This window comes from Triticum urartu, chromosome 3A, assembly GCF_056163025.1.
Source record: "Triticum urartu cultivar PI428250 chromosome 3A, HENAU_Tu73, whole genome shotgun sequence".
Taxonomy (NCBI): domain Eukaryota; kingdom Viridiplantae; phylum Streptophyta; class Magnoliopsida; order Poales; family Poaceae; genus Triticum; species Triticum urartu.
The window spans coordinates 213,465,827-213,489,992 of NC_141875.1; the positions used below are offsets into that span (position 1 = coordinate 213,465,827).

At 45.9% G+C, this 24,166-nt stretch overlaps 1 long non-coding RNA gene across 1 annotated transcript; it reads right to left on the minus strand.

Moving 5' to 3' along the window:
• Nucleotides 1-14,527: 14,527 nt before the first annotated feature.
• On the minus strand, nt 14,528-22,664 carry LOC125543661 (uncharacterized). The gene is made up of 2 exons (XR_015618597.1): nt 22,175-22,664; nt 14,528-14,864 (listed from the first exon to the last, which is right to left on the minus strand). It is a non-coding gene; the product is annotated as an uncharacterized LOC125543661 (long non-coding RNA).
• Nucleotides 22,665-24,166: the final 1,502 nt, after the last annotated feature.

The window sequence follows — 24,166 nt, forward strand, 5'->3', positions numbered from 1 at the left end:
CCAGAGCTCAAATGCAAAGGAATTATGATTTTCAAATCAAGGGATCAGAAGCAATGTTCTGATTAGGGATGGATAAGTTGAATAGCCTTAGGGGTACAATCGACGGCAATTGGATTTGTTGAGAACCAGCTCATGTTCAAAATGACGTCTGAGCCGGAAAGAAAATTTAAAAGGATCAACTGATGATTGCATGCATTCGCACTCATGTTGAATCAAAGGGATCAAAATGATGGTGCCTAATGATACTAACGAATATTGCCAGACATATGGAAAGCATCCATCATGCAAGCAGACAAGTATTGCAGAGCAATAAGCTACTAAGGATTTTTGGAGGATCGAATAGTATTTTGATGACCATTGTGACACACATGAACAACTGGGGATGAGCGGATACTCGATAAGGGCGAGATATTATCCGTAGGGGTATTCAGGTGGCAAGGAACTGCAAGGCAGTAGGCACAAAATATTCTCGGAACAATACAGAGAATTTTCGGTGTATCTTGTAATAACAAGATCAATGGGATTTGAAAGGGCAAGTGGATGTAGTTATCCATAATGATATAACAGTGGTAGGGAATTTGCAAAGGCGATGGGCACAAAGTCTCGAAAGAGTAGTAGAGAGTAACTACGAAATCTTATGATGCAGCAGGCGATCATCTGGCCTGAATGGGGCTCTCCGGGAGGAAGTATTTTCGAGAACCTAAAGTTAGATTTTAGCAAAATCATTTAACCTGAATAGAAGAGAGATCAGAGTCCCAGAGTATAGACGAGGAATAAAAGATCCTAATACCACCCAGATGGCGACGTGGGCCCGTAAGGCACACAGCCATGTTAGTAAAAAGTTTTGTAATGTCTAGACTCGACTTTGGCCAAGGAGTGTGGAAGGGGGATTCCTATAGGCAGTCAACTCTGATACCAACTTGTGACGCCCCCGATTCAATCGTACACTAATCATACACGCAAACGTGTACGATCAAGATCAGGGACTCATGGGAAGATATCACAACACAACTCTACAAATAAAATAAGTCATACAAGCATCATATTACAAGCCAGGGGCCTCGAGGGCTCGAATACAAGAGCTCGATCATAGATGAGTCCGCGGAAGCAACAATATCTGAGTACAGACATAAGTAAACAAGTTTGCCTTAAGAGGGCTAGCACAAACTGGGATACATATCGAAAGAGGCGCAGGCCTCCTGCCTGGGATCCTCCTAACTACTCCTGGTCGTCGTCAGCGGGCTGCACGTAGTAGTAGGCATCTCCCGAGTAGTAGTAGTCGTCGTCGACGATGGCGTTTGGCTCCTGGGCTCCAACGTCTGGTCGCAGCAATCGGGTATAGAAAGGGGGAAAAGAGGGAGCAAAGCAACCGTGAGTACTCATCCAAAGTACTCGCAAGCAAGGAGCTACACTACATATGTATGCATTGGTATCAAATGGAATAAGGGTATCATATGTGGACTGAACTGCAGAATGCCGGAATAAGAGGGGGATAGCTAGTCCTATCGAAGACTACGCTTCTGGTAACCTCCATCTTGCAGCAGGAGAAGAGAGTAGATGGTAAGTTCACCAAGTAGCATCGTGTAGCATAATCCTAACCGATGATCCTCCCCTCGTCGCCCTGTGAGAGAGCGATCACCGGTTGTATCTGGCACTTGGAAGGGTGTGTTTTATTAAGTATCCGGTTCTAGTTGTCATAAGGTCAAGGTACAACTCCAAGTCGTCCTATTACTGAAGATCACGGCTATTCGAATAGATTAACTTCCCTGCAAGGGTGCACCACATAACCCAACACGCTCGATCACATTTGGCCGGACACACTTTCCTGGGTCATGCCCGGCCTCAGAACATCAACACGTCGCAGCCCTACCTAGGCACAACAGAGAGGTCAGCACGCCGGTCTAAATCCTATGGCGCAGGGGTCTGGGCCCATTGCCACTTGTACGTTGCGTACGCGGCCGGTGAGCAGACCTAGCCTCCCTTATACAAGAGTAGGCGTTCCAGTCCAACCCGGCGCGCGCCACTCAGTCACTGACGTCACGAAGGCTTCGGCTGATACCATGACGTCGAGTGCCCATAACTGTCCCCGCATAGATGGTTAGTGCGTATAGGCCAGTAGCCAGACTCAGATCAAATACCAAGATCTCGTTAAACGTGTTAAGTATCTGCGAACGCCGACCAGGGCCAGGCCCACCTCTCTCCTAGGTGGTCTCAACCTGCCCTGTCGCTCCGGCACAAAGTAGCAGTCGGGGGCCGTCGGGAACTCAGGCCCACCTCTACCGGGATGGAGCCACCTGCCCCTTCAGCCCCCATCTCCGTACAATATCATGAGTAATGTAAGAGTATAAAGTATATAGTATATGCCCGTGATCACCTCCCGAAGTGATCACGGCCCAGTAGTATAGCATGGCAGACGGACAAGAGTGTAGGGCCACTGATGTAACACTAGCATCCTATACTAAGCATTTAGGATTGCAGGTAAAGGTAACAAGAGTAGTAGCAAGGACAGGCTATGCATCAGGATAGGATAACGGAAAGCAGTAACATGCTACACTACTCAAATGCAGCAGTAGAAAGAGAGTAGGCGATATCTGGTGATCAAGGGGGGGGCTTGCCTGGTTGCTCTGGCAAGAAAGAGGGGTCGTCAACACTGTAGTCGTACTGGGTAGCAGTGGCGTCGGTCTCGGTGTCTAGCGAGAGAAGAGGGGGAAGAAACAATAAATATAATGCAAACAAATGCATGACGATGCATGACATGACAAGTAGCGGTGCTAGGGGTGCCCTAACGTGGTATGAGGTGGTACTAGTGAAGGATGGAAACATCCGCGAAAATATCCCCGGTGTTTCGCGTTTTCGGACAAATGAATCGGAGGGGGAAAGTTGCGTGTTTGCTATGCTAGGGATGCGTGGCGAACGAACGGGCTGCGTCACCGGATTCGTCTCGTCGTTTTGAGCAACTTTCATGTACAAAGTTTTTCCATCCGAGCTACGGTTTATTTTATATTAATTTTAAAAGATTTAAATCATTTTTAGGGTTTATTTAATTAATTAAATCAACATTATCCAGAATAGTGTCTGCTGACGTCATCATGACGTCAGCATGACATCAGCAGTTGACCTGGTCAACCTGACAGGTGGGTCCCACCTGTCAGTGACACATTTAATTATCTAGTTTAATTAACCTAATCAGGATTAATTAGGGCGGTGGGCCCCACTGTCATTGACTAGTTAAATAACTAACAGTAGTTAGTTTAATTAGTTATTTGGTTAAACTTAATCATGATTAATTAGTTTAATTATTCAATATTAATTAATTAATTAATATTTTATTTATTATTTATTTTTCATTTTTTAAAAAAATCCCTTTTTATTTCGTTCTAGGGGGCTGGGCCCCATGCATCATTGACCAAAGGCCATACAGAGCACGGGCGTCGGTTACGGGCGCGCCTCGTTCAGGCGTACGCCTAGGGGCACGCGGGCGTGGGCGCCGGCAGCCACGGCGGTGATGCGCGCAGGGGATCACCTGTTGGGGAACGTAGCAGAAATTGAAAATTTTCTACGCATCACCAAGATCAATCTATGGAGAAGTCTGCCAACGAGGGAAGGAGAGTGCATCTACATACCCTTGTAGATCGCTACGCGGAAGCGTTCAAGAGAACAGGGTTGATGGAGTCGTACTCGTCGTGATCCAAATCACCGATGATCCTAGTGCCGAACGGACGGCACCTCCGTGTTCAACACACGTACAGCCCGGTGACGTCTCATACGCCTTGATCCAGCAAGGGGAGAAGGAGAGGTTGGGGAAGACTCCATCCAGCAGCAGCACGACAGCGTGGTGGTGGTGGAGGAGCGTGGTACTCCAGCAGGGCTTCGCCAAGCACCGCAAGAGACGAGGAGGGAGAGGGGTAGGGCTGCGCCAAGAAGGAGAGAAACTCATCTGTTGGCAGCCCCAAGTCCTCAAGTATATATATAGGGGAGAGGGAGGGGTGCGCCCCACCTAGGGTTCCACCCTAGGGGCGGCGGCCAGCCCCAATCCCATCTAGGGTGGCGGCCAAGTGGAGGGGGGAGGGAGGCGCACCAGGCATGGGCCTTAAGGCCCATCTGCCCTTAGGGTTTGCCCCCTCTTCCCCTTAGGCGCATGGGCCTTGGTGGGGAGGCGCCCCAGCCCATTTAGGGGCTGGTCCCTTCCCACTATTGGCCCATGTAGGCCTCCGGGGCTGGTGGCCCCACCCGATGGACCCCCGGACCCCTCCGGTGGTCCCGGTACACTACCCGTGATGCCCGGAACACTTCCGGTGGCCAAAACCATACTTCCTATATATTAATCTTTACCTCCTGACCATTCCGGAACTCCTCGTGACGTCCGGGATCTCATCCGGGACTCCGAACAACATTTGGTAACCACGTATATCTATTCCCTATAACCCTAGCGTCATCGAACCTTAAGTGTGTAGACCCTACGGGTTCGGGAGTCATGCAGACATGGCCGAGATAACTCTCCGGCCAATAACCAACAGCGGGATCTGGATACCCATGTTGGCTCCCACATGTTCCACGATGATCTCATCGGATGAACCACGATGTCGAGGATTCAATCAATCCCGTATACAATTCCCTTTGTCTAGTGGTACGATACTTGCCCGAGATTCGATCGTCGGTATCCCGATACCTTGTTCAATCTCGTTACTGGCAAGTCTCTTTACTCGTTCCGTAACACATCATCCTGTGATCAACTCCTTGGTCACATTGTGCACATTATGATGATGTCCTACCGAGTGGGCCCAGAGATACCTCTCCGTTTACACGGAGTGACAAATCCCAGTCTCGATTCGTGCCAACCCAACAGACACTTTCGGAGATACCTGTAGTGTACCTTTATAGCCACCCAGTTACGTTGTGATGTTTGGCACACCCAAAGTATTCCTACGGTATCCGGGAGTTGCACAATCTCATGGTCTAAGGAAATGATACTTGACATTAGAAAAGCTTTAGCATACGAACTACACGATCTTTGTGCTAGGCTTAGGATTGGGTCTTGTCCATCACATCATTCTCCTAATGATGTGATCCCATTATCAACGACATCCAATATCCATGGTCAGGAAATCGTAACCATCTATTGATCAACGAGCCATTCAACTAGAGGCTTACTAGGGACATGGTGTTGTCTATGTATCCACACATGTATCTGAGTTTCCTATCAATACAATTCTAGCATGGATAATAAACGATTATCATGAACAAGGAAATATAATAATAACCAATTTATTATTGCCTCTAGGGCATATTTCCACCAGTCTCCCACTTGCACTAGAGTCAATAATCCAGTTCACATCGATATGTGATTAACACTCAAGGTCACATCCCCATGTGACTAACACCCAAAGAGTTCTGGGTTTGATCATGTTATGCTTGTGAGAGAGGTTCCAGTCAACGGGTCTGCAGCATTCAGATCCGTGTGTACTTCGCAAATTTCTATGTCATCTTGTAGATGCAACTACTACGCTACAGTTGGAGCCATTTCAAATAACTGTTCTACTTGGAGCTTTTCTAAATTGTTGCTCCATTATACGTATCCGGTATCTCTACTCAGAGCTATCCGGATAGGTGTTAAGCTTGCATCGACGTAACTCCTTATGTCGAACTCTTTATCACCTCCATAACCGAGAAACATATCCTTATTCCTCTAAGGATAATTTAGACCGCTATCTGGTGATCTACTCCTAGATCACCTTTGTACCCTCTTGCCAAATATGTGTCAAGGCACACATCAGGTGTGGTACTCAGCATGGCATACCGTATGGAGCCTATGACAAAACCATAGGGGACGACCTTCGTCCTTCCTCTTTCTTCTGCCGTGGTCGAGCTTTAAGTCTTAACTTCATACCTTACAACTCAGGAAAGAACTCCTTCTTTGACTGATCCATCTTGAACACCTTCAAGATCATGTCAAGGTATGTGCTCATTTGAAAGTACCATTAAGCGTTTTGATCTATCCTTATAGATCTTGATGCTCAATGTTCAAGTAGCTTAATCCAGGCTTTCCATTGAAAAACACTTTCCAAATAACCCTATATGCTTTCCAGAAATTCTACGTCATTTCTGATCAACAACATATACTCATCAGAAATTCTATAGTGCTCCCACTCACTTCTTTGGAAATACAAGTTTCTCATAAACTTTGTATACACCCAAAAACTTTGATCATCTCATCAAAGCATACATTCCAACTCCGAGATGCTTACTCCAGTCCTTAGAAGGATTGCTGGAGCTTTGCATACTTGTTAGCATCTTTCAGGATTGACAAAACTTTCCGGTTGTATCACATACAACCTTTCCTCAAGAAAATCGTCGAGGAAACAATGTTTTGACATCCTATCTGCAAGATTTCATAAATAATGCAGTAATCGCTAATATAATTCCAACAGACTCTTAGCATCGCTACGAGTGAGAAAGTCTCATCGTAGTCAACTCCTTGAACTTGTCGGAAAACATCTTAACGACAAGTCGAGCTTTCTTAATGGTGATACTTACCATCATTGTCCGTCTTCCTTCTAAAATCCATATGTACCTAACAGCCTTACGACCGTCAAGTAGTTCTTCCAAAGTCTACACTTTGTTTTCATATATGGATCCTCTCTCGAATTATATGGCCTCGAGCCATTTTGGAATCCAGTCCCACCATCGCTTCTCCATAGCTCGTAGGTTCATTGTTGTCTAGCAACATGACTTCCAAGACAGGATTACGTACCACTCTGAAGTAGTACGCATCCTTGTCATCCCACGAGGTTTGGTAGTGACTTGATCTGAAGTTTCATGATCACTATCATAAGCTTCCACTTCAATTGGTGTAGGTGCCACAGGAACAACTCCCTGTGCCCTGCCACACACTAGTTGAAGAGACGGTTCAATAACCTCATTAAGTCTCCACCATCCTCCCACTCAATTCTTTCGAGAGAAACTTTTCCTCGAGAAAGGACCCGATTCTAGAAACAATCCCTTATTGCTTTCGGATCTGAGACAGGAGGTATACCCAACTGTTTTGGGTGTCCTATGAAGATGCATGTATCCGCTTTGGGTTCGAGCTTATCAGCCTGAAACTTTTCCACATAAGCGTCGCAGCCCCAAACTTTTAAGAAATGACAACTTAGGTTTCTCTAAACCATAGTTCATACGGTGTCATCTCATCGAAATTACGTGGTGCCCTATTTAAAGTGAATGTGGTTGTCTCTAATGCCTAACCCATAAACTATCATGGTAATTCGATAAGAGACATCATGGTATGCATCATATCCAATAGGGTGCAGTTATGATGTTCGGACACACCATCATACTATGGTGTTCCAGGCTGTATTAGTTGTGAAACAATTTCCACAATGTCTTAATTCTGTGCCAAACTCGTAATTCAGATATTCATCTCTATGATCATATCATAGACATTTTATCCTCTTGTCACGACGATGTTCAACTTCACTTTGAAATTACTTGAACCTTTCAATAATTCAGACTTATGTTTCATCAAGTAAATATACTCAGTATCTACTCAAATCATCTGTGAAGTAAGAACATAACGATATCCACTACATGCCTCAGCACTCATTGGACTGCGCACATCAAGATGTATTACTTCCAACAAGTTGCTTTGTTGTTCCATCTTACTAAAAACGAGGCTTTTCAGTCATCTTGCCCATGTGGTATGATTTGCATGTCTCAAGTGATTCAAAATCAAGTGAGTCCAAACGATCCATCTATATAGAGTTTCTTCATGCATATCTACCAACAAACATGGTTCGCATGTCTCAATCCTTTCAAAAATGAGTGAGTCCAAAGATCCATCAACATGGAGCTTCTTCATGCGTTTTATACCAATATGACTCAAATTGCAGTGCCATTTGTGTGGTACTATCATTACTATCTTATACCTTTGGCATGAAAATGTGTATCACTACGATCGGGATGGTATTATTCAAATAAACAAAGTAACCATTATTCTCCTTAAATGAATAACTGTATCGCGATAGACATAATCCAATCATGTCTATGCTCAACGCAAACACCAAATAACAATTATTTATGTTTTAATACCAATCTCGATGGTAGAGGGAGCGTACGATATTTGATCAACCTTGGAAATACTTCCAACACATATCGTCATCTCACCTTTTAGCTAGTCTCCGTTTATTCCGTAGCCTTTTGTTTCGAGTTACTAACACTTAGCAACCGAACCGGTATCTAATACCCTGGTGCTACTAGGAGTACTAGTAAAGTACACATTATAATGCATATCCAATATACTTCTGTCAACCTTGCCAGCCTTCTCATCTACCAAGTATCTAGGGTGGTTCTGCTTCAGTGACTGTTCCCCTTATTACAGAATCACTTAGTCTCGGGCTTGGGTTCAACTTTGGGTTTCTTCACTAGAACAGCAACTGATTTGTTGTTCCATGAAGTATCCCTTTCTTGCCCTTGACCTTCTTGAAACTAGTGGTTTTACTAACCATCAACGATTGATGCTCCCTTTTGATTTCTAATTTTCGCGGTGTCGCGAATAGCTCAAGGATCATATCTATCCCTGATATGTTATAGTTCATCACGAACCTCTAGTAGCTTGGTGGCAGTGACTTTGGAGAACCATCACTATTTCATCTGGAAGATCAACTCCCACTCGATTCAAGCGATTGTTGTACTCAGACAATCTGAGCACAAGCTCAAGATTGAGCTTTTCTCCCTTATTATGCAGGCTAAGAAAATCTTCAGAGGTCTTATACCTCTTGACGTGGGCACGAGCCTGAAATCCCAATTTCAGTCCTTGGAACATCTCATATGTTCTATGATGTTTCAAAAACGTCTTTGGTGCCTCAATTCTAAACCATTTAGCATTACGCACTGAACTATCATGTAGTCATCAAAACGTGTATGTCAGATGTTCACAACATCCACAGACACGTTCGAGGTTCAGCACACTGAGCGGTGCATTAAGGACATAAGCCTTCTACTGTCTGCATAAATGCTACTCTCAACTTTCAACTAATTTTTCTCTAGGAACATATCTAAACAGTAGAACTGAAGCGCGAGCTACAACATAATTTGCGAAGACCTTTTGACTATGTTCAGGATAATTAAGTTCATCTTATGAACTCCCACTCAGATAGACATCCCTCTAGTCATCTAAGTGATACATGATCCGAATCAACTAGGCCGTGTCCGATCATCACGTGAGACGGACTAGTCATCATCGGTGAACATCTCATGTTGATCGCATCTTCTATACGACTCATGTTCGACCTTTCGGTCCTCCGTGTTCCGAGGCCATGTCTGTAAATGCTAGGCTCGTCAAGTTAACCTAAGTGTTTCGCATGTGTTCCGAGGCCATGTCTGTACATGCTAGACTTGTCAACACCCGTTGTATTCGAATGTAAGAATCTATCACACCCGATCATCACGTGGTGCTTCGAAATGACGAACTTTCGCAACGGTGCACAGTTAGGGAGAACACTTCTCTTGAAATTTTAGTGAGGGATCATCTTATTTAAGCTACCGTCGTTCTAAGCAAATAAGATGTATAAACATGATAAACATCACATGCAATCAAATAGTGACATGATATGGCCAATATCATATTGCTCCTTTTGATCTCCATCTTCGGGGCTCCATGATCATCATCGTCACCGACATAACACCATGATCTCCATCATCATGATCTCCATCATTGTGTCTCCATGAAGTTGTCTCGCCAACTTATTACTTCTAGTACTATGGCTACCGGTTAGCAATAAAGTAAAGTAATTACATGGCGTTGTTCAATGACACGCAGGTCATACAATAAATAAAGACAACTCCTATGGCTCCTGCCGGTTGTCATACTCATCGACATGCAAGTCGTGATTCCTATTACAAGAACATGATCAATCTCATACATCACATATCATTCATCACATTCTTCTTGTCCATATCACATCACATAGCATACCCTGCAAAAACAAGTTAGACGTCCTCTAATTGTTGTTTGCATGTTTTACGTGGCTGCTATGGGTTTCTAGCAAGAACGTTTCTTACCTACGCAAAAACCACAACGTGATATGCCAATTGCTATTTACCCTTCATAAGGACCCTTTTCATCGAATCCGATCTGACTAAAGTGGGAGAGACAGACACCCGCTAGCCACCTTATGCAACTAGTGCATGTCAGTCGGTGGAACCAGTCTCACGTAAGAGTACGTGTAAGGTCGATCCGAGACGCTTCATCCCACAATGCCGCCGAATCAAGATTGGACTAGTAACGGTAAGCATATTGAACAAAATCAATGCCCACAACTACTTTGTGTTCTACTCGTGCATAGAAACTACGCATAGACCTAGCTCATGATGCCACTGTTGGGGAATGTAGCAAAAATTCAAAATTTTCTATGCATCACCAAGATCAATCTATGGAGAAGTCTACCAACGAGGGAAGGAGAGTGCATCTACATACCCTTGTAGATCGCTACGCATAAGCGTTCAAGAGAACGGGGTTGATGGAGTCGTACTCATCGTGATCCAAATCACCGATGATCCTAGTGCCGAACGGACGGCACCTCCGTGTTCAACACACGTACAGCCCGGTGACGTCTCCTACGCCTTGATCCAGCAAGGGGAGAAGGAGAGGTTGGGGAAGACTCCATCCAGCAGCAGCACGACGGCGTGGTGGTGGTGGAGGAGCGTGGTACTCCAGCAGGGCTTCGCCAAGCACCGCAAGAGATGAGGAGGGAGAGGGGTAGGGCTGCGCCAAGAAGGAGAGAAACTCATCTGTTGGCAGCCCCAAGTCCTCAAGTATATATAGGGGAGAGGGAGGGGTGCGCCCCACCTAGGGTTCCACCCTAGGGGCGGCGGCCAGCCCCAATCCCATCTAGGGTGGCGGCCAAGTGGAGGGGGAGAGGGAGGCGCACCAGGCATGGGCCTTAAGGCCCATCTGCCCTTAGGGTTTGCCCCCTCTTCCCCTTAGGCGCATGGGCCTTGGTGGGGAGGTGCCCCAGCCCACTTAGGGGCTGGTCCCTTCCCACTATTGGCCCATGTAGGCCTCCAGGGCTGGTGGCCCCACCTGGTGGACCCCCGGACCCCTCCGGTGGTCCCGGTACACTACTGGTGATGCCCGGAACACTTCCGGTGGCCAAAACCATACTTCCTATATATTAATCTTTACCTCCGGACCATTCCGGAACTCCTCGTGACGTCCGAGATCTCATCTGGGACTCCGAACAACATTCGGTAACCACGTATATCTATTCCCTATAACCCTAGCGTCATCGAACCTTAAGTGTGTAGACCCTACGGGTTTGGGAGTCATGCAAACATGGCCGAGATAACTCTCCGGCCAATAACCAACAGCGGGATCTGGATACCCATGTTGGCTCCCACATGTTCCACGATGATCTCATCGGATGAACCACGATGTCGAGGATTCAATCAATCCCGTATACAATTCCCTTTGTCTAGTGGTACGATACTTGCCCGAGATTCGATCGTCGGTATCCCGATACCTTGTTCAATCTCGTTACCGGCAAGTCTCTTTACTCGTTCCGTAACACATCATCCCGTGATCAACTCCTTGGTCACATTGTGCACATTATGATGATGTCCTACCGAGTGGGCCCAGAGATACCTCTCCGTTTACACGGAGTGACAAATCCTAGTCTCAATTTGTGCCAACCCAACAGACACTTTTGGAGATACCTGTAGTGTACCTTTATAGCCACCCAGTTATGTTGTGACGTTTGGCACACCCAAAGTATTCCTACGGTATCCGGGAGTTGCACAATCTCATGGTCTAAGGAAATGATACTTGACATTAGAAAAGCTTTAGCATACGAACTACACGATCTTTGTGCTAGGCTTAGGATTGGGTCTTGTCCATCACATCATTCTCCTAATGATGTGATCCCGTTATCAACGACATCCAATGTCCATGGTCAGGAAACCGTAACCATCTATTGATCAACGAGCCAGTCAACTAGAGGCTTACTAGGGACATGGTGTTGTCTATGTATCCACACATGTATCTAAGTTTCCTATCAATACAATTCTAGCATGGATAATAAACGATTATCACGAACAAGGAAATATAATAATAACCAATTTATTATTGCCTCTAGGGCATATTTCCAACATCGCCGGAGCCGCCGGAAGCAGAGACGGGCGGCCGAGCATGGAGGGGCGCCGGCGGCCAGGACTAGCAGCGGAGCAGCAGCGCGCAGCAGCGGTGAGGGAGAAGTGCGACAGCAGCAGCATGCGGCAGCGGCAACGCAGCTGCAGCGGCGGCAGCTTGCATGAGCGGGGAGGCGCGGCCTGGTGCGCGGGGCGCGCGGCCAAGGCACGGCCCGCAGGACGGGCGGTCGAGCGCGTCGACCGAGATGCAGGGGTGCGGCACGCGGTGGGAGCGGTTGGCGTGCGCGCGCGACACGGCGCGAGCACAGTGCGGGCGTGGACACGGGCGGTGAGCGCGCATCGGACGCGGCCGGAGCGCGTCAACCGCGGTTAAGATCGGTAGGGACTGCGACGACGAGCGCGAGCGCGCGAGGGAGAGGAAGGGAGCGAGATGGGGCTCACTGGGGCCGTAGGGGTTCAGGGCAGCGGGATCGATGGAGGTTGGGGACGACGTGCGGCGTGGTGACGAGAAGACGTGGACGACGGGGCAGCCCAGCGGGATTCGGCAACGGTGGTGGTGCTCCGGTGATGGGCGTCGAGGCGATGGGGTCGGGAGCGGCTTCGGGCTGGTTCGATGGGGAGGAGGGTTGAGGAGGCGGGCGCCGACGACGGCGAAGCGACTGGGCGGCGTCGGGGTTCGGTTCCCCTCCTCGATCCAGATCGGATCGGGAGGTGGGGGCTGACGAGGGGGAGTGGGGGGAGTGGTTGGTGGCTAGGGTTGGACCGGGGGGAGTGGGGGGGTTATGGAGAGGACATGGGCCGGCCGGTTGGGCCGGTGGAGGCCAGCTGGGCCACTTGGCCCAGCGGGAGGGGGGCTTTTTCTTTGTTTGTTTCTTTTTTTTGTATTTTCTTTCTTTTATTTATTTTCTTTTTCTGTTTTATTTTAGTTCTTTAATAGTTATAGTTTTATAATAAGTTAAAGCCCATACCTAAATTGGAGTTGTAAAAAGTTTTTAGTGACTAAATAAACTAGTTTAATATTTGTTTAGTATTTAAAAGCATTTAAATAATTGTTTTGCCGTTGTTTTACCAACTATAGTGCATTTAAATATTTTACTTAATTATGGGTTCTTCACTGTAATTACCTATGCATTATTTGGCACAAACCGAACATTTTAGTTTTAACATTTGAAAACTTTAATTGTTTGACTTGATTTTGAATTTGAATTTTGAATCGGTTTTTTGAACTAATCCGAGATTAACTACAGTGACAGAGGTGACGTGTCATCATTAATGAGGGGTTACTGTAGCCTAATTATCTGGGCATCACAGGAACAATTTGAGCGGCAAAAGCCAAAAATTGAGGTATGAAAATTTTAAAGTTTCGTTCGTAAATTCTCCAGCTGACAAGGACACAGTGAAGATTTTGAATGGGTTTCAAATAGAACGCACATTAAGAATTTGTGAACAAACTGGGATGAGTTTAGCATAGAAGGGGAAGGGTCCGATCACATCCACTTAGTAGAAAAGTCAACTTGAAGAATTAGCAATAAGTGAATGTTGTAGAGGACTGAAAACTCAAATATATATAGTCAATGAAGAACACAGTCGGAAAGAGTGAAGACTTGCAAAGTTGAAGAATTCGAACAACTAAGGAATTTCAAAAATGAAGAAAAACTCAGATTGAAGATTTTCAACTTTTGTTAGTGGCGTGATCCACCGTATAAGAATGATGATTTCAGATACCGCGTACAATTGTCGTAGGGATTTGAGAATCAAATTCTTCATTAATTTTTTCACACTTAGAGGGTTAGTCTTTGTTGCTTGAAGAAAAAAGTTACTTCGTGTGTTGCACATCTAAGTCATCAATTTGCATAAGTGTTAGGATGTGTGTCCTTTTCAAAGGACATTTGAAGATTCTAAGATATTTAGCTCACACCGTAACTTGCTAAATCTCTTCTTATCCAAGGGCTTTGTGAAGATATCGGCTAGCTGTTCTTCAGTCTTCACGTGCTCGATAGAGATGTCGCCCTTCAACACATGATCTCGAAGAAAATGATGATGAATCTGGATGTGCTTTGTCTTCGAGTGCTGAACTGGGTTATGAGCAATCTTGATGGCACTCTCATTGTCATAGTAGAGTGGCGCATTCTTCACACTGATGCCGTAGTCCTTGAGGGTTTGCTTCATCCATAGCAATTGAGCAAAGCACGAACCAGCAGCAATGTACTCAGCTTCAGCAGTAGAGAGTGATACGCAGTTCTGCTTCTTCGAGGACCAACATACCAAGAATCGTCTGAGGAAATGACATGTGCCTGATATTGACTTGCTATGACGCCCCCGATTCAATCGTACACTAATCATACACGCAAACATGTACGATCAAGATCAGGGACTCACGGGAAGATATCACAACACAACTTTACAAATAAAATAAGTCATACAAGCATCATATTACAAGCCAGGGGCCTCGAGGGCTCGAATACAAGAGCTCAATCATAGACGAGTTAGCGGAAGCAACAATATCTGAGTATAGACATAAGTTAAACAAGTTTGCCTTAAGAAGGCTAGCACAAACTGGGATACAGATAGAAAGAGGCGCATGCCTCCTGCCTGAGATCCTCCTAAACTACTCCTGGTCGTCGTCAGCGGGCTGCACATAGTAGTAGGCACGTCCGGAGTAGTAGTAGTCGTCGTCGACGGTGGCGTCTGGCTCCTAGGCTCCATCGTCTGGTCGCAGCAATCTAGTATAGAAAGGGGAAGCGAAGCAACCGTGAGTACTCATCCAAAGTACTCGCAAGCAAGGAGCTACACTACATATGTATGCATTGGTATCAAATGGAATAAGGGTATCATATGTGGACTGAACTGCAGAATGCCGGAATAAGAGGGGGATAGCTAGTCCTTTCAAAGACTACGCTTCTGGTAACCTCCATCTTGCAGCAGGAGAAGAGAGTAGATGGTAAGTTCACCAAGTAACATCGCATAGCATAATCCTAACCGATGATCCTCCCCTCGTCGCCCTGTGAGAGAGCGATCACCAGTTGTATCTGGCACTTGGAAGGGTGTGTTTTATTAAGTATCCGGTTCTAGTTGTCATAAGGTCAAGGTACAACTCCAAGTCGTCTTGTTACCGAAGATCACAGCTATTCGAATAGATTAACTTCCCTAGAGGGGTGCACCACATAACCCAACATGCTCGATCCCATTTGGCCGGACACACTTTCCTGGGTCATGCCCGGCCTCAGAAGATCAACACGTCGCAGCCCTACCTAGGCACAACAGAGAGGTCAGCACGCCGGTCTAAATCCAATGGCGCAAGGGTCTGGGCCCATCACCCATTGCACACCTGCACGTCGTGTACGCAAACGGTGAGCAGACCTAGCAACCTCCATTGCAAAGGAAGTTGCGTTACGCGGTCCAACCCGGCGCGCGCCCCTTAGTCGCTGACGTCACGAAGGCTTCGGCTGATACCGCGACGTCGAGTGCCCATAACTGTCCCCGCGTAGATGGTTAGTGCGTATAGGCCAGTAGCCTGACTCAGATCAAATACCAAGATCTCGTTAAGCGTGTTGTTTTGAAATAACCGCGAACGTCGACCAGGGTCAGGCCCACCTCTCTCCTAGGTGGTCTCAACCTGCCCTGTCGCTTCGCCACAAAGATCCACACAGAGGGCTGTCGGGAAAGTATGTCCTTCTAGCCCCCAATTCGTGAATCAACCATGGGTACTCCTCGAGCCAACCCGACTTTAGTCATCACATGTATCATGTATAAAGTATATAGTATATACCCATGATCACCTCCCGAGTGATCACGGCCCGATAGTATAGCATGGCAGACGGATAAGAATATAGGGCCACTGATGATAAACTAGCATCATATACTAAGTATTAGGATTGCAGGTAAAGGTAACAACAGTAGTAGTAAGGACAGGCTATGCATCAGGACAGGATTAACGGAAAGCAGTAACATGCTACACTACTCTAATGCAAGCAGTATAGAGGAGAGTAGGCGATATCTGGTGATCAAGGGGGGGCTTGCCTAGTTGCTCTAGCAAGAAGGAGGGTTCATCTTCGATGTAGTCGAACACACGGACATCAGCGACGGTCTCGGTGTCTACCGGAAATAAGTAACGGAGGGAGGAACACAATAAATAACAGAGCAATCAAATGTAACACAAAGTAAGACACGGCAATACGTTGTGCTAGGGGTGACCTAACGCAGGGATAGGTGATACCGGCGAAAGGGGAAACATCCGGGAAAGTATCCCCGGTGTTTCGCGTTTTCGGACAGATGAACCGGAGGTAAAATGTTGCAGGTTCGATATGCTAGGGATGTGTGGCGGGCGAACAGACTGCGTATTCGGATTTCTCTCGTCGTTCTGAGCAACTTTCATGTACAAAGTATTTTCATCCGAGTTACGGTTTATTTTATATGAATTTTTCTAGTTTAAATGAATTTCTAAATTTCTTGGATATAAATTAATTCGAAAATAATTTAATGTTAAATGCTAAGTGTACATAGCAGTGTGCTTGTGAGGTTGACAATGGGACCCCGGGGTGTGCTGAGTCAGCAGTCAAAGTCAATGTTGACCAGTCAACTTGGCATGTGGGGGCCCACCTGTTAGTGACTAGAGTTAGTTTAGACTTTAATTAAGTTAGAATAAATAGCAATGGAGGCCACTAGTCATACGACCATCCAACTAATGTAATAATAATAAAAACTAATAGGGGATAATCCCCCGATTACCCAAGCCGACCCAATCATGCGGTGGCCCGAGGCCACGGCTGGGGCTCGCACGGCCGCTCCCGAAGGAGCGCCGGCGGCCATTGCCCAGCGAACGGGGCGGGGGGTGCAGGACGAGGCCCTAGGCAGGAGTGGCCTGGTGGAAGTGGCCAGGCGCCAGCGGCGCAAGGCAGGGCGGGTGGCGCAGGCGAGCGAAGCCGGCGGTAGCGGCAGCAGTCAGCAACAGCAGCAGCATAGCACGGGCGCGGCGCTATGTGTGCAGGCCGTGGCCAGGGGGAGGCGAGCGCGCGTACGGACGGCGTGAGGCACGGCTTGGCGCGGCCAGGCGAGGCAGTGCGTGTGCGCGAGGAGCAAGCTCCCTTCCATGGCGACCAAAGCGCGGACGCGGCGTTACGACAGCGAAACGGAGCGGGGAGATATCACAACACAACTTTACAAAGGAAAGAAAATCATTCTACACCCTATGTCTCCTGAGCAAATTTTAACAGATGATCTTGCTAGGGCTAGTAGAAACACAAATATTGAGCGTACTCAATCTGAAAATCAGAAAGTTGTTGATGAGTTAGAACAATTTAATAAGCTGCACAAATCTGATCCTAGCACATCTAAAGAAATTAAATTGAAAGGTGTATCTTTCTTAGCTACACATGCTGAAATTTTTGAGTTAGATGCTCATACTGATGAATGTTATGCTCTTATTTGCAAAGAAGTTTTGTTTTCAATTGAGGATATGCCTTCTTCTTTGCCTCCTGTTGTCGCTAACCTTTTGCAGGAGTATCATGATGTTTTCCCAAAGGAAGTACCACCGGGGCTGCCACCTATGAGAGGAATTGAACATCAAATTGACTTGATACCTGGCGCCTCATTGCCCAACCGTGCGCCGTACCGGACTAATCCAGAGGAGACTAAGGAGATTCAGCGACAAGTTCAAGAACTACTTGAAAAAGGTTACATTCGTGAATCCCTTAGTCCATGTGCTGTACCAATTTTACTTGTTCCTAAAAAGACGGTACTTCGCGTATGTGTGTTGATTGTAGAGCCATCAATAATATTACAATTCGATATCGTCATCCTATTCCTAGATTAGATGACATGCTTGATGAACTCAGTGGCTCAGTTGTGTTTTCTAAAGTGGACTTGCGTAGTGGCTACCATCAAATTCGTATGAAACTAGGTGATGAATGGAAAACTGCTTTCAAAACTAAATTTGGTTTATATGAGTGGTTAGTTATGCCTTTTGGATTGACTAATGCACCTAGTACTTTCATGAGACTAATGAATGAAGTTTTGCGAGCTTTTATTGGACGATTTGTGGTAGTATATTTCGATGATATTTTGATTTATAGCAAGTCACTAGAGGAACACTTAGACCATTTGCGTGCTGTTTTTTCTGCTCTGCGTGTTGCACGTTTATTTGGTAATATCGAGAAGTGCACTTTTTGCACGGATCGAGTCGCTTTTCTTGGCTATGTTGTGACAGCGCAGGGAATTGAAGTTGATAAAGCCAAGGTTGAAGCGATCCAGAGTTGGCCGACCCCTAACTCGGTCACACAGGTACGAAGTTTTCTCGGACTTGCTGGGTTCTACCGGCGGTTCGTGAAGGATTTTAGCACCATCGCAGCACCGCTCAATGAACTCACAAAGAAAAATGTGCCATTTGTTTGGAGCGACGCACAAGAGGAAGCCTTCACTATTCTTAAAGATAAGCTTACACACACCCCTTTGCTGCAATTACCTGATTTCAATAAGATGTTTGAATTAGAATGTGATGCTAGCGGCATTGGTTTAGGTGGTGTTCTATTGCAAGAAGGCAAACCAGTAGCATACTTTAGTGAAAAACTCAGTGGGCCTAGTCTGAATTATTCAACATATGATAAAGAACTTTATGCACTAGTTCGGACTTTGGAGACATGGCAACATTATTTATGGCCTAAGGAGTTTGTTATACACTCTGATCATGAATCACTCAAGCATATTAGAAGTCAAAGCAAACTGAACCGTAGACATGCAAAATGGGTTGAATTTATTGAATCTTTTCCTTATGTTATTAAGCACAAGAAAGGGAAGGAGAATGTTATTGCCGATGCATTGTCTAGACGCTATACCATGTTATCACAACTTGACTTCAAAATTTTTGGACTTGAAACTATAAAAGAGCAATACGCTAATGATGTCGATTTTAAAGATATATTGCTCAATTGCAGAGAGGGTAGAACTTGGAACAAGTTCGTCATTAATGACGGATTTGTTTTTCGCGCTAACAAGCTATGCATCCCAGATAGCTCTATTCGTCTTTTGTTGTTACAGGAGGCGCATGGAGGAGGACTTATGGGACATTTTGGCGTCAAGAAGACAGAAGACATCCTTGCTAGTCATTTCTTCTGGCCAAAAATGAGAAGGGATGTGGAGAGATATGCTACACGCTGCACGACATGCCAAAAAGCTAAGTCACGATTGAACCCACATGGTTTATATATGCCTCTTCCTGTTCCTAGCACTCCTTGGGAAGATATATCTATGGACTTTGTATTAGGACTGCCTAGAACACGACGGGGGAGAGATAGTATATTTGTTGTTGTCGATAGATTCTCTAAGATGGCACATTTTATACCTTGTCATAAAAGTGACGATGCTACTCACATTGCTGATTTGTTCTTTCGCGAAGTAGTTCGTTTACATGGTGTGCCAAATACAATTGTTTCTGATCGTGACACAAAATTCCTTAGCCACTTTTGTAGGGTGTTGTGGACAAAATTGGGGACTAAGCTTTTATTTAGCACTACATGTCATCCTCAAACAGATGGTCAAACTGAAGTGGTTAATCGAACATTGTCTACTATGCTTAGGGTTGTTTTGAAAAAGAATTTAAAAATGTGGGAAGAATGTTTACCTCATGTAGAGTTTGCTTATAATCGTTCAGTTCATTCTACCACAAAGTTATGCCCTTTTGAGATTGTTTATGGATTTATACCTCGTGCGCCTATTGATTTATTACCCATTCCATCTTCGGAGAAGGTAAACCTTGATGCTAAAGAACGTGCTGAGCTCGTATTGAAAATGCATGAGATGACTAAGAAAAATATTGAACGCATGAATGCCAAGTATAAACTTGCTGGTAGTCAGGGTAGGAAAAGTCTTGTGTTTGAACCAGGTGATTTAGTATGGTTACATTTGCGAAAAGACCGTTTCCCTGATTTACGAATGTCAAAATTAATGCCTCATGCAGATGGACCTTTTAAGGTGATAGAAAAAATTAATGAGAATGCGTATAAGCTTGATCTGCCTGCAGAATTTCGGGTTAGTCCCACATTTAATGTTGCAGACTTAAAACCTTATTTGGGAGAGCATGAAGAGGTACCGTCGAGGGCGACTTCGATTCAAGAAGGGGGGGATGATGAGGACATCTCTGCCACAGTTGCACCCACCGCGACATCAGTTATTCCATCTGGACCTATGACTAGAGCACGAGCGAGACAGATAAATGACCAGGTACTATCGCTCCTTTGTACATATGATTTAACTAATGAGAATATTATATTACACTCATGTTTGGATTTACTTGTACTCAGGAACGAAGGTGTTGAAGAGATAAGGAGGAAAAGCCGCATGCAGATGGAAGATGAAAAATGTTGCACGTTGATTCCACAAGCAGCAACACTATTGACATGCAAGAAGGTACCTAGCCACGTACGTGCTAAAGTGCAAAAGGAGGAGAAGGAGTATTAGGCTTCCTGGACCGGAGAAGGCCACGTCCGCGTGCAGCCCACACCGTCAACAGCTAAACCAGGAAATAAACTACATGTGGGCCGGCTCATGATTCTGACTTCTTTCAAGTCGTAGCCGACCAGGATTCGTCCGCGCAGGCGGCCGTACTCTAATAAATAGTTAGCTACTGTTAGGTTTAGATCTCGGGTTTTATTGTATTGTCTAGCCATCGCTACAATTCGCATCTACGAGACGTGTAGGACTACCGCCTTGTCAGATCCACAGTGGAACCCCAACTTTTTCATCTAGTTCGTGGGCTCAGTTTATTATCCGCAATTTCAGTTGCAATTCACCTTTGTTCTTGCCGGTTCTTCGGTTGCTTGCAGGAACTCGAACCTCGTTGTTCAGGTTGATCGTGCCTACGGCAAGGTCAATAACCATCGGAGATTGGTTTAGCGATTGTCGAGGCGTATCGTCGGGTACGGTATAGCCGGATCGTCAATGTCAAAATCCACCAAATCGATAATTATCCCCACTCTCATCGAAAGATCGGGCCGCTGTCACATCAATAACAGAGCAATCAAATGTAACACAAAGCAAGACGCGGCAATACATTGTGCTAGGGGTGACCTAATGCAGGGATAGGTGATACCGGCGAAAGGGGAAACATCCGGGAAAGTATCCCCGGTGTTTCGCGTTTTCGGACAGATGAACCGAAGGTAAAATGTTGCAGGTTCGATATGCTAGGGATGTGTGGCGGGCGAACAGACTGCGTATTCGGATTTCTCTCGTCGTTCTGAGCAACTTTTATGTACAAAGTATTTTCATCCGAATTACGGTTTATTTTATATGAATTTCTAAAGTTTAAATGAATTTCTAAATTTCCTGGATATAAATTAATTCGAAAATCATTTAATGTTAAATGCTAAGTGTACATAGCAGTGTGCTTGTGAGGTTGACAATGGGACCCAGGGGTGTGCTGAGTCAGCAGTCAAAGTCAATGTTGACTAGTCAACTTGGCATGTGGGGGCTCACCTGTTAGTGACTAGAGTTAGTTTAGACTTTAATTAAGTTAGAATAAATAGCAATGGGGGCCACTAGTCATACGACCATCCAAATAATGTAATAATAATAAAAACTAATAGGGGATAATCCCCCGATTACCCAGGACGACCCAATCATGCGGTGGCCCGAGGCCACGGCTGGGGCTCGCACGGCCGCTCCCGAAGGAGCGCCGGCGGCCATCGCCCAGCGAACGGGGCGGGGGGTGCAGGACGAGGCCCTAGGCAGGAGTGGCCTGGTTGAAGTGGCCAGGCGCCAGCGGCGCAAGGCAGGGCGGGTGGCGCAGGCGAGCGAAGCCGGCGGTAGCGGCAGCAGTCAGCAACAGCAGCAGCATAGCACGGGCGCGACGCTATGTGTGCGGGCCATGGCCAGGGGTAGGCGAGCGCGCACACGGACGGCGCGAGGCACGGCTTGGCGCGGCCAGGCGAGGCAGTGCGTGTGCGCGAGGAGCAAGCTCCCTTCCATGGCGACCAAAGCGCGGACGCGGCGTTACGACAGCGAAATGGAGCGGGGAGAAGGGGGAACAGGAGGAGGGACTCACCCTGAGCGCGACGACGAGGCTATGGAGGTCGGGGACGGGCCAGAGCAGCGGTTGGGGCGACGAGATGTGGGCTGCCGAACGAAGAAGGCGACGACGGCTGTGGCTACGCGACACCCCGGCTCGAGCTGGTTCCCTGAACGGAAGAAGCCAAACGCGGGGATCCTCCTAGACGTCTTCCTGCGCGACAACGACAACGGTGGTCACGACAACGACGAGGGGGCCGCGGTCACCGCGCGATCTGATAAGTTCAAATCGAACTAGAGGGGAAAGGAAACGATTGTGATTTGGGGGCTAGGGTTCCGGGGAGGGAGGGAGGTGCGCCCGATGACTTGTAGGCGATGGGGGACGCCGCGGATGCGTGCCACGAGACCGCGGCGCCATGGCCGATGGTCGCCACGTCTCCTGCCTCCCCTGTAGCGGAGGTGGGAGGTGACCCCCAGTTGGGCTGGGCCTTCCTCTGCACTTGAGGTCCAGCCCAACAGTAGATAGGTTCCCCCCTTTTTTGCTTTATTTCTTTTGCTATTACCGTCTTGCAATAATTTGGATACCCAATGAATTTTGCTAAATATGAAACTTAGCACATAATTTAATTGCATTATGGTGGGGTGGCACAAAAAGTTTTTAGGCCAATTGGAACTGTTTAAATTTATAGTTGAATTAGAATGCTTTTATTTAATCTTGTTGTTCCTCTAAAAGAATTCCAGGGGCAAATTGGGAAACCAAATGAGGTTGGTTCCAACATGTTCATTACTTAGTGAATATTTGCCACCCATCGAACATTTTATTTGATAGTTTGAAGAATTAATAATTTGACTACTTATTTAAAATTTGTTTTTGACTCGGTTTTCATCAATTGACAAAATGGCTTTACAGCATGAAGACAAGGCAAATTAGGGTGAAGTTACTATAGCTAAATTATCAGGGTGTTACACTTGCGGTCCACACGATCACCAGCATAATCAGAGTCAGCATATCCAATGAGATCAAAAGTCGAGCCCTTGGATACCATAATCCAAGTGTTGGAGTGTGAGCTAGATATCGAAGAATATGCTTCACAGCCTTATGCTGTGATTCGTTCTATGTAGCTTGAAAACGGGCACAAATGCAAACACTAAGCATAATATCTGGCCTAGATGCACATACATACAATAAAGAGCCAATCATGAAGTGGTATACCTTTTGATCAATATCAATACCATTTTAATCAGTGCATAGATGGCCATTTATGGGCATAAGGATTTTGACGTCTTTGTAATCTTGCATGTCGAACTTCCTCAACACATCCTTGATGAAAAACCCCTTGCCACGTTGGGTGAAACTTTTTATATTATTTGCGTGTAGGTGCTGCTTATCTTATTAGTCCAGAAAATTCTACTAGTTTAGTAAACCTAGGTTCTTAATTGAGGGAAATTTTTGCTGTTATTTACTTCGCCTTTCCTTTTTGGGGAAACCCAATGACTACTACGGGGGTAGAACCCCACCATTCTTTCACTCGATCGAGTTGTTGATCGTTGGATCGGTGGAATGAAAAAAGTCCGCTAATTGTTTTAAAAATCACCAGTTTCAAAAAGGTTCATGGATTTGAAAATATTCACGAGTTTGATAAAAGCCACAATTTTTAATAAAAATCCCAAAGTTTGAAAGAAAACTCGAGAATTTTCTAAAAAAAGTCACAAATTTGGAAAAAAGTACAAGAATTTGAAAAAAGATCACATATTTCAAAATTGGCCATAAATTTGAAAAAAGTTTAGAAGTTCATTTTTTCATGAATTTGGAAAATGTCCGCAACTTTAAAAAGATCATGATTTTGAAAAGAATTCATGAATTTTAAAAAGTTTAAAAACGAAAAGGGAAAAAAACACAACTCGTTCCAAAAAACCAGGGGAACACCGACCCGGAAATAACCGCCAAAACCAAGAAAAAACATACATTCTTTAGGGGGGGGAAACCCTACATGGACCAGCAAGGGCGTGCGAGCGGTGCGAACAAGAA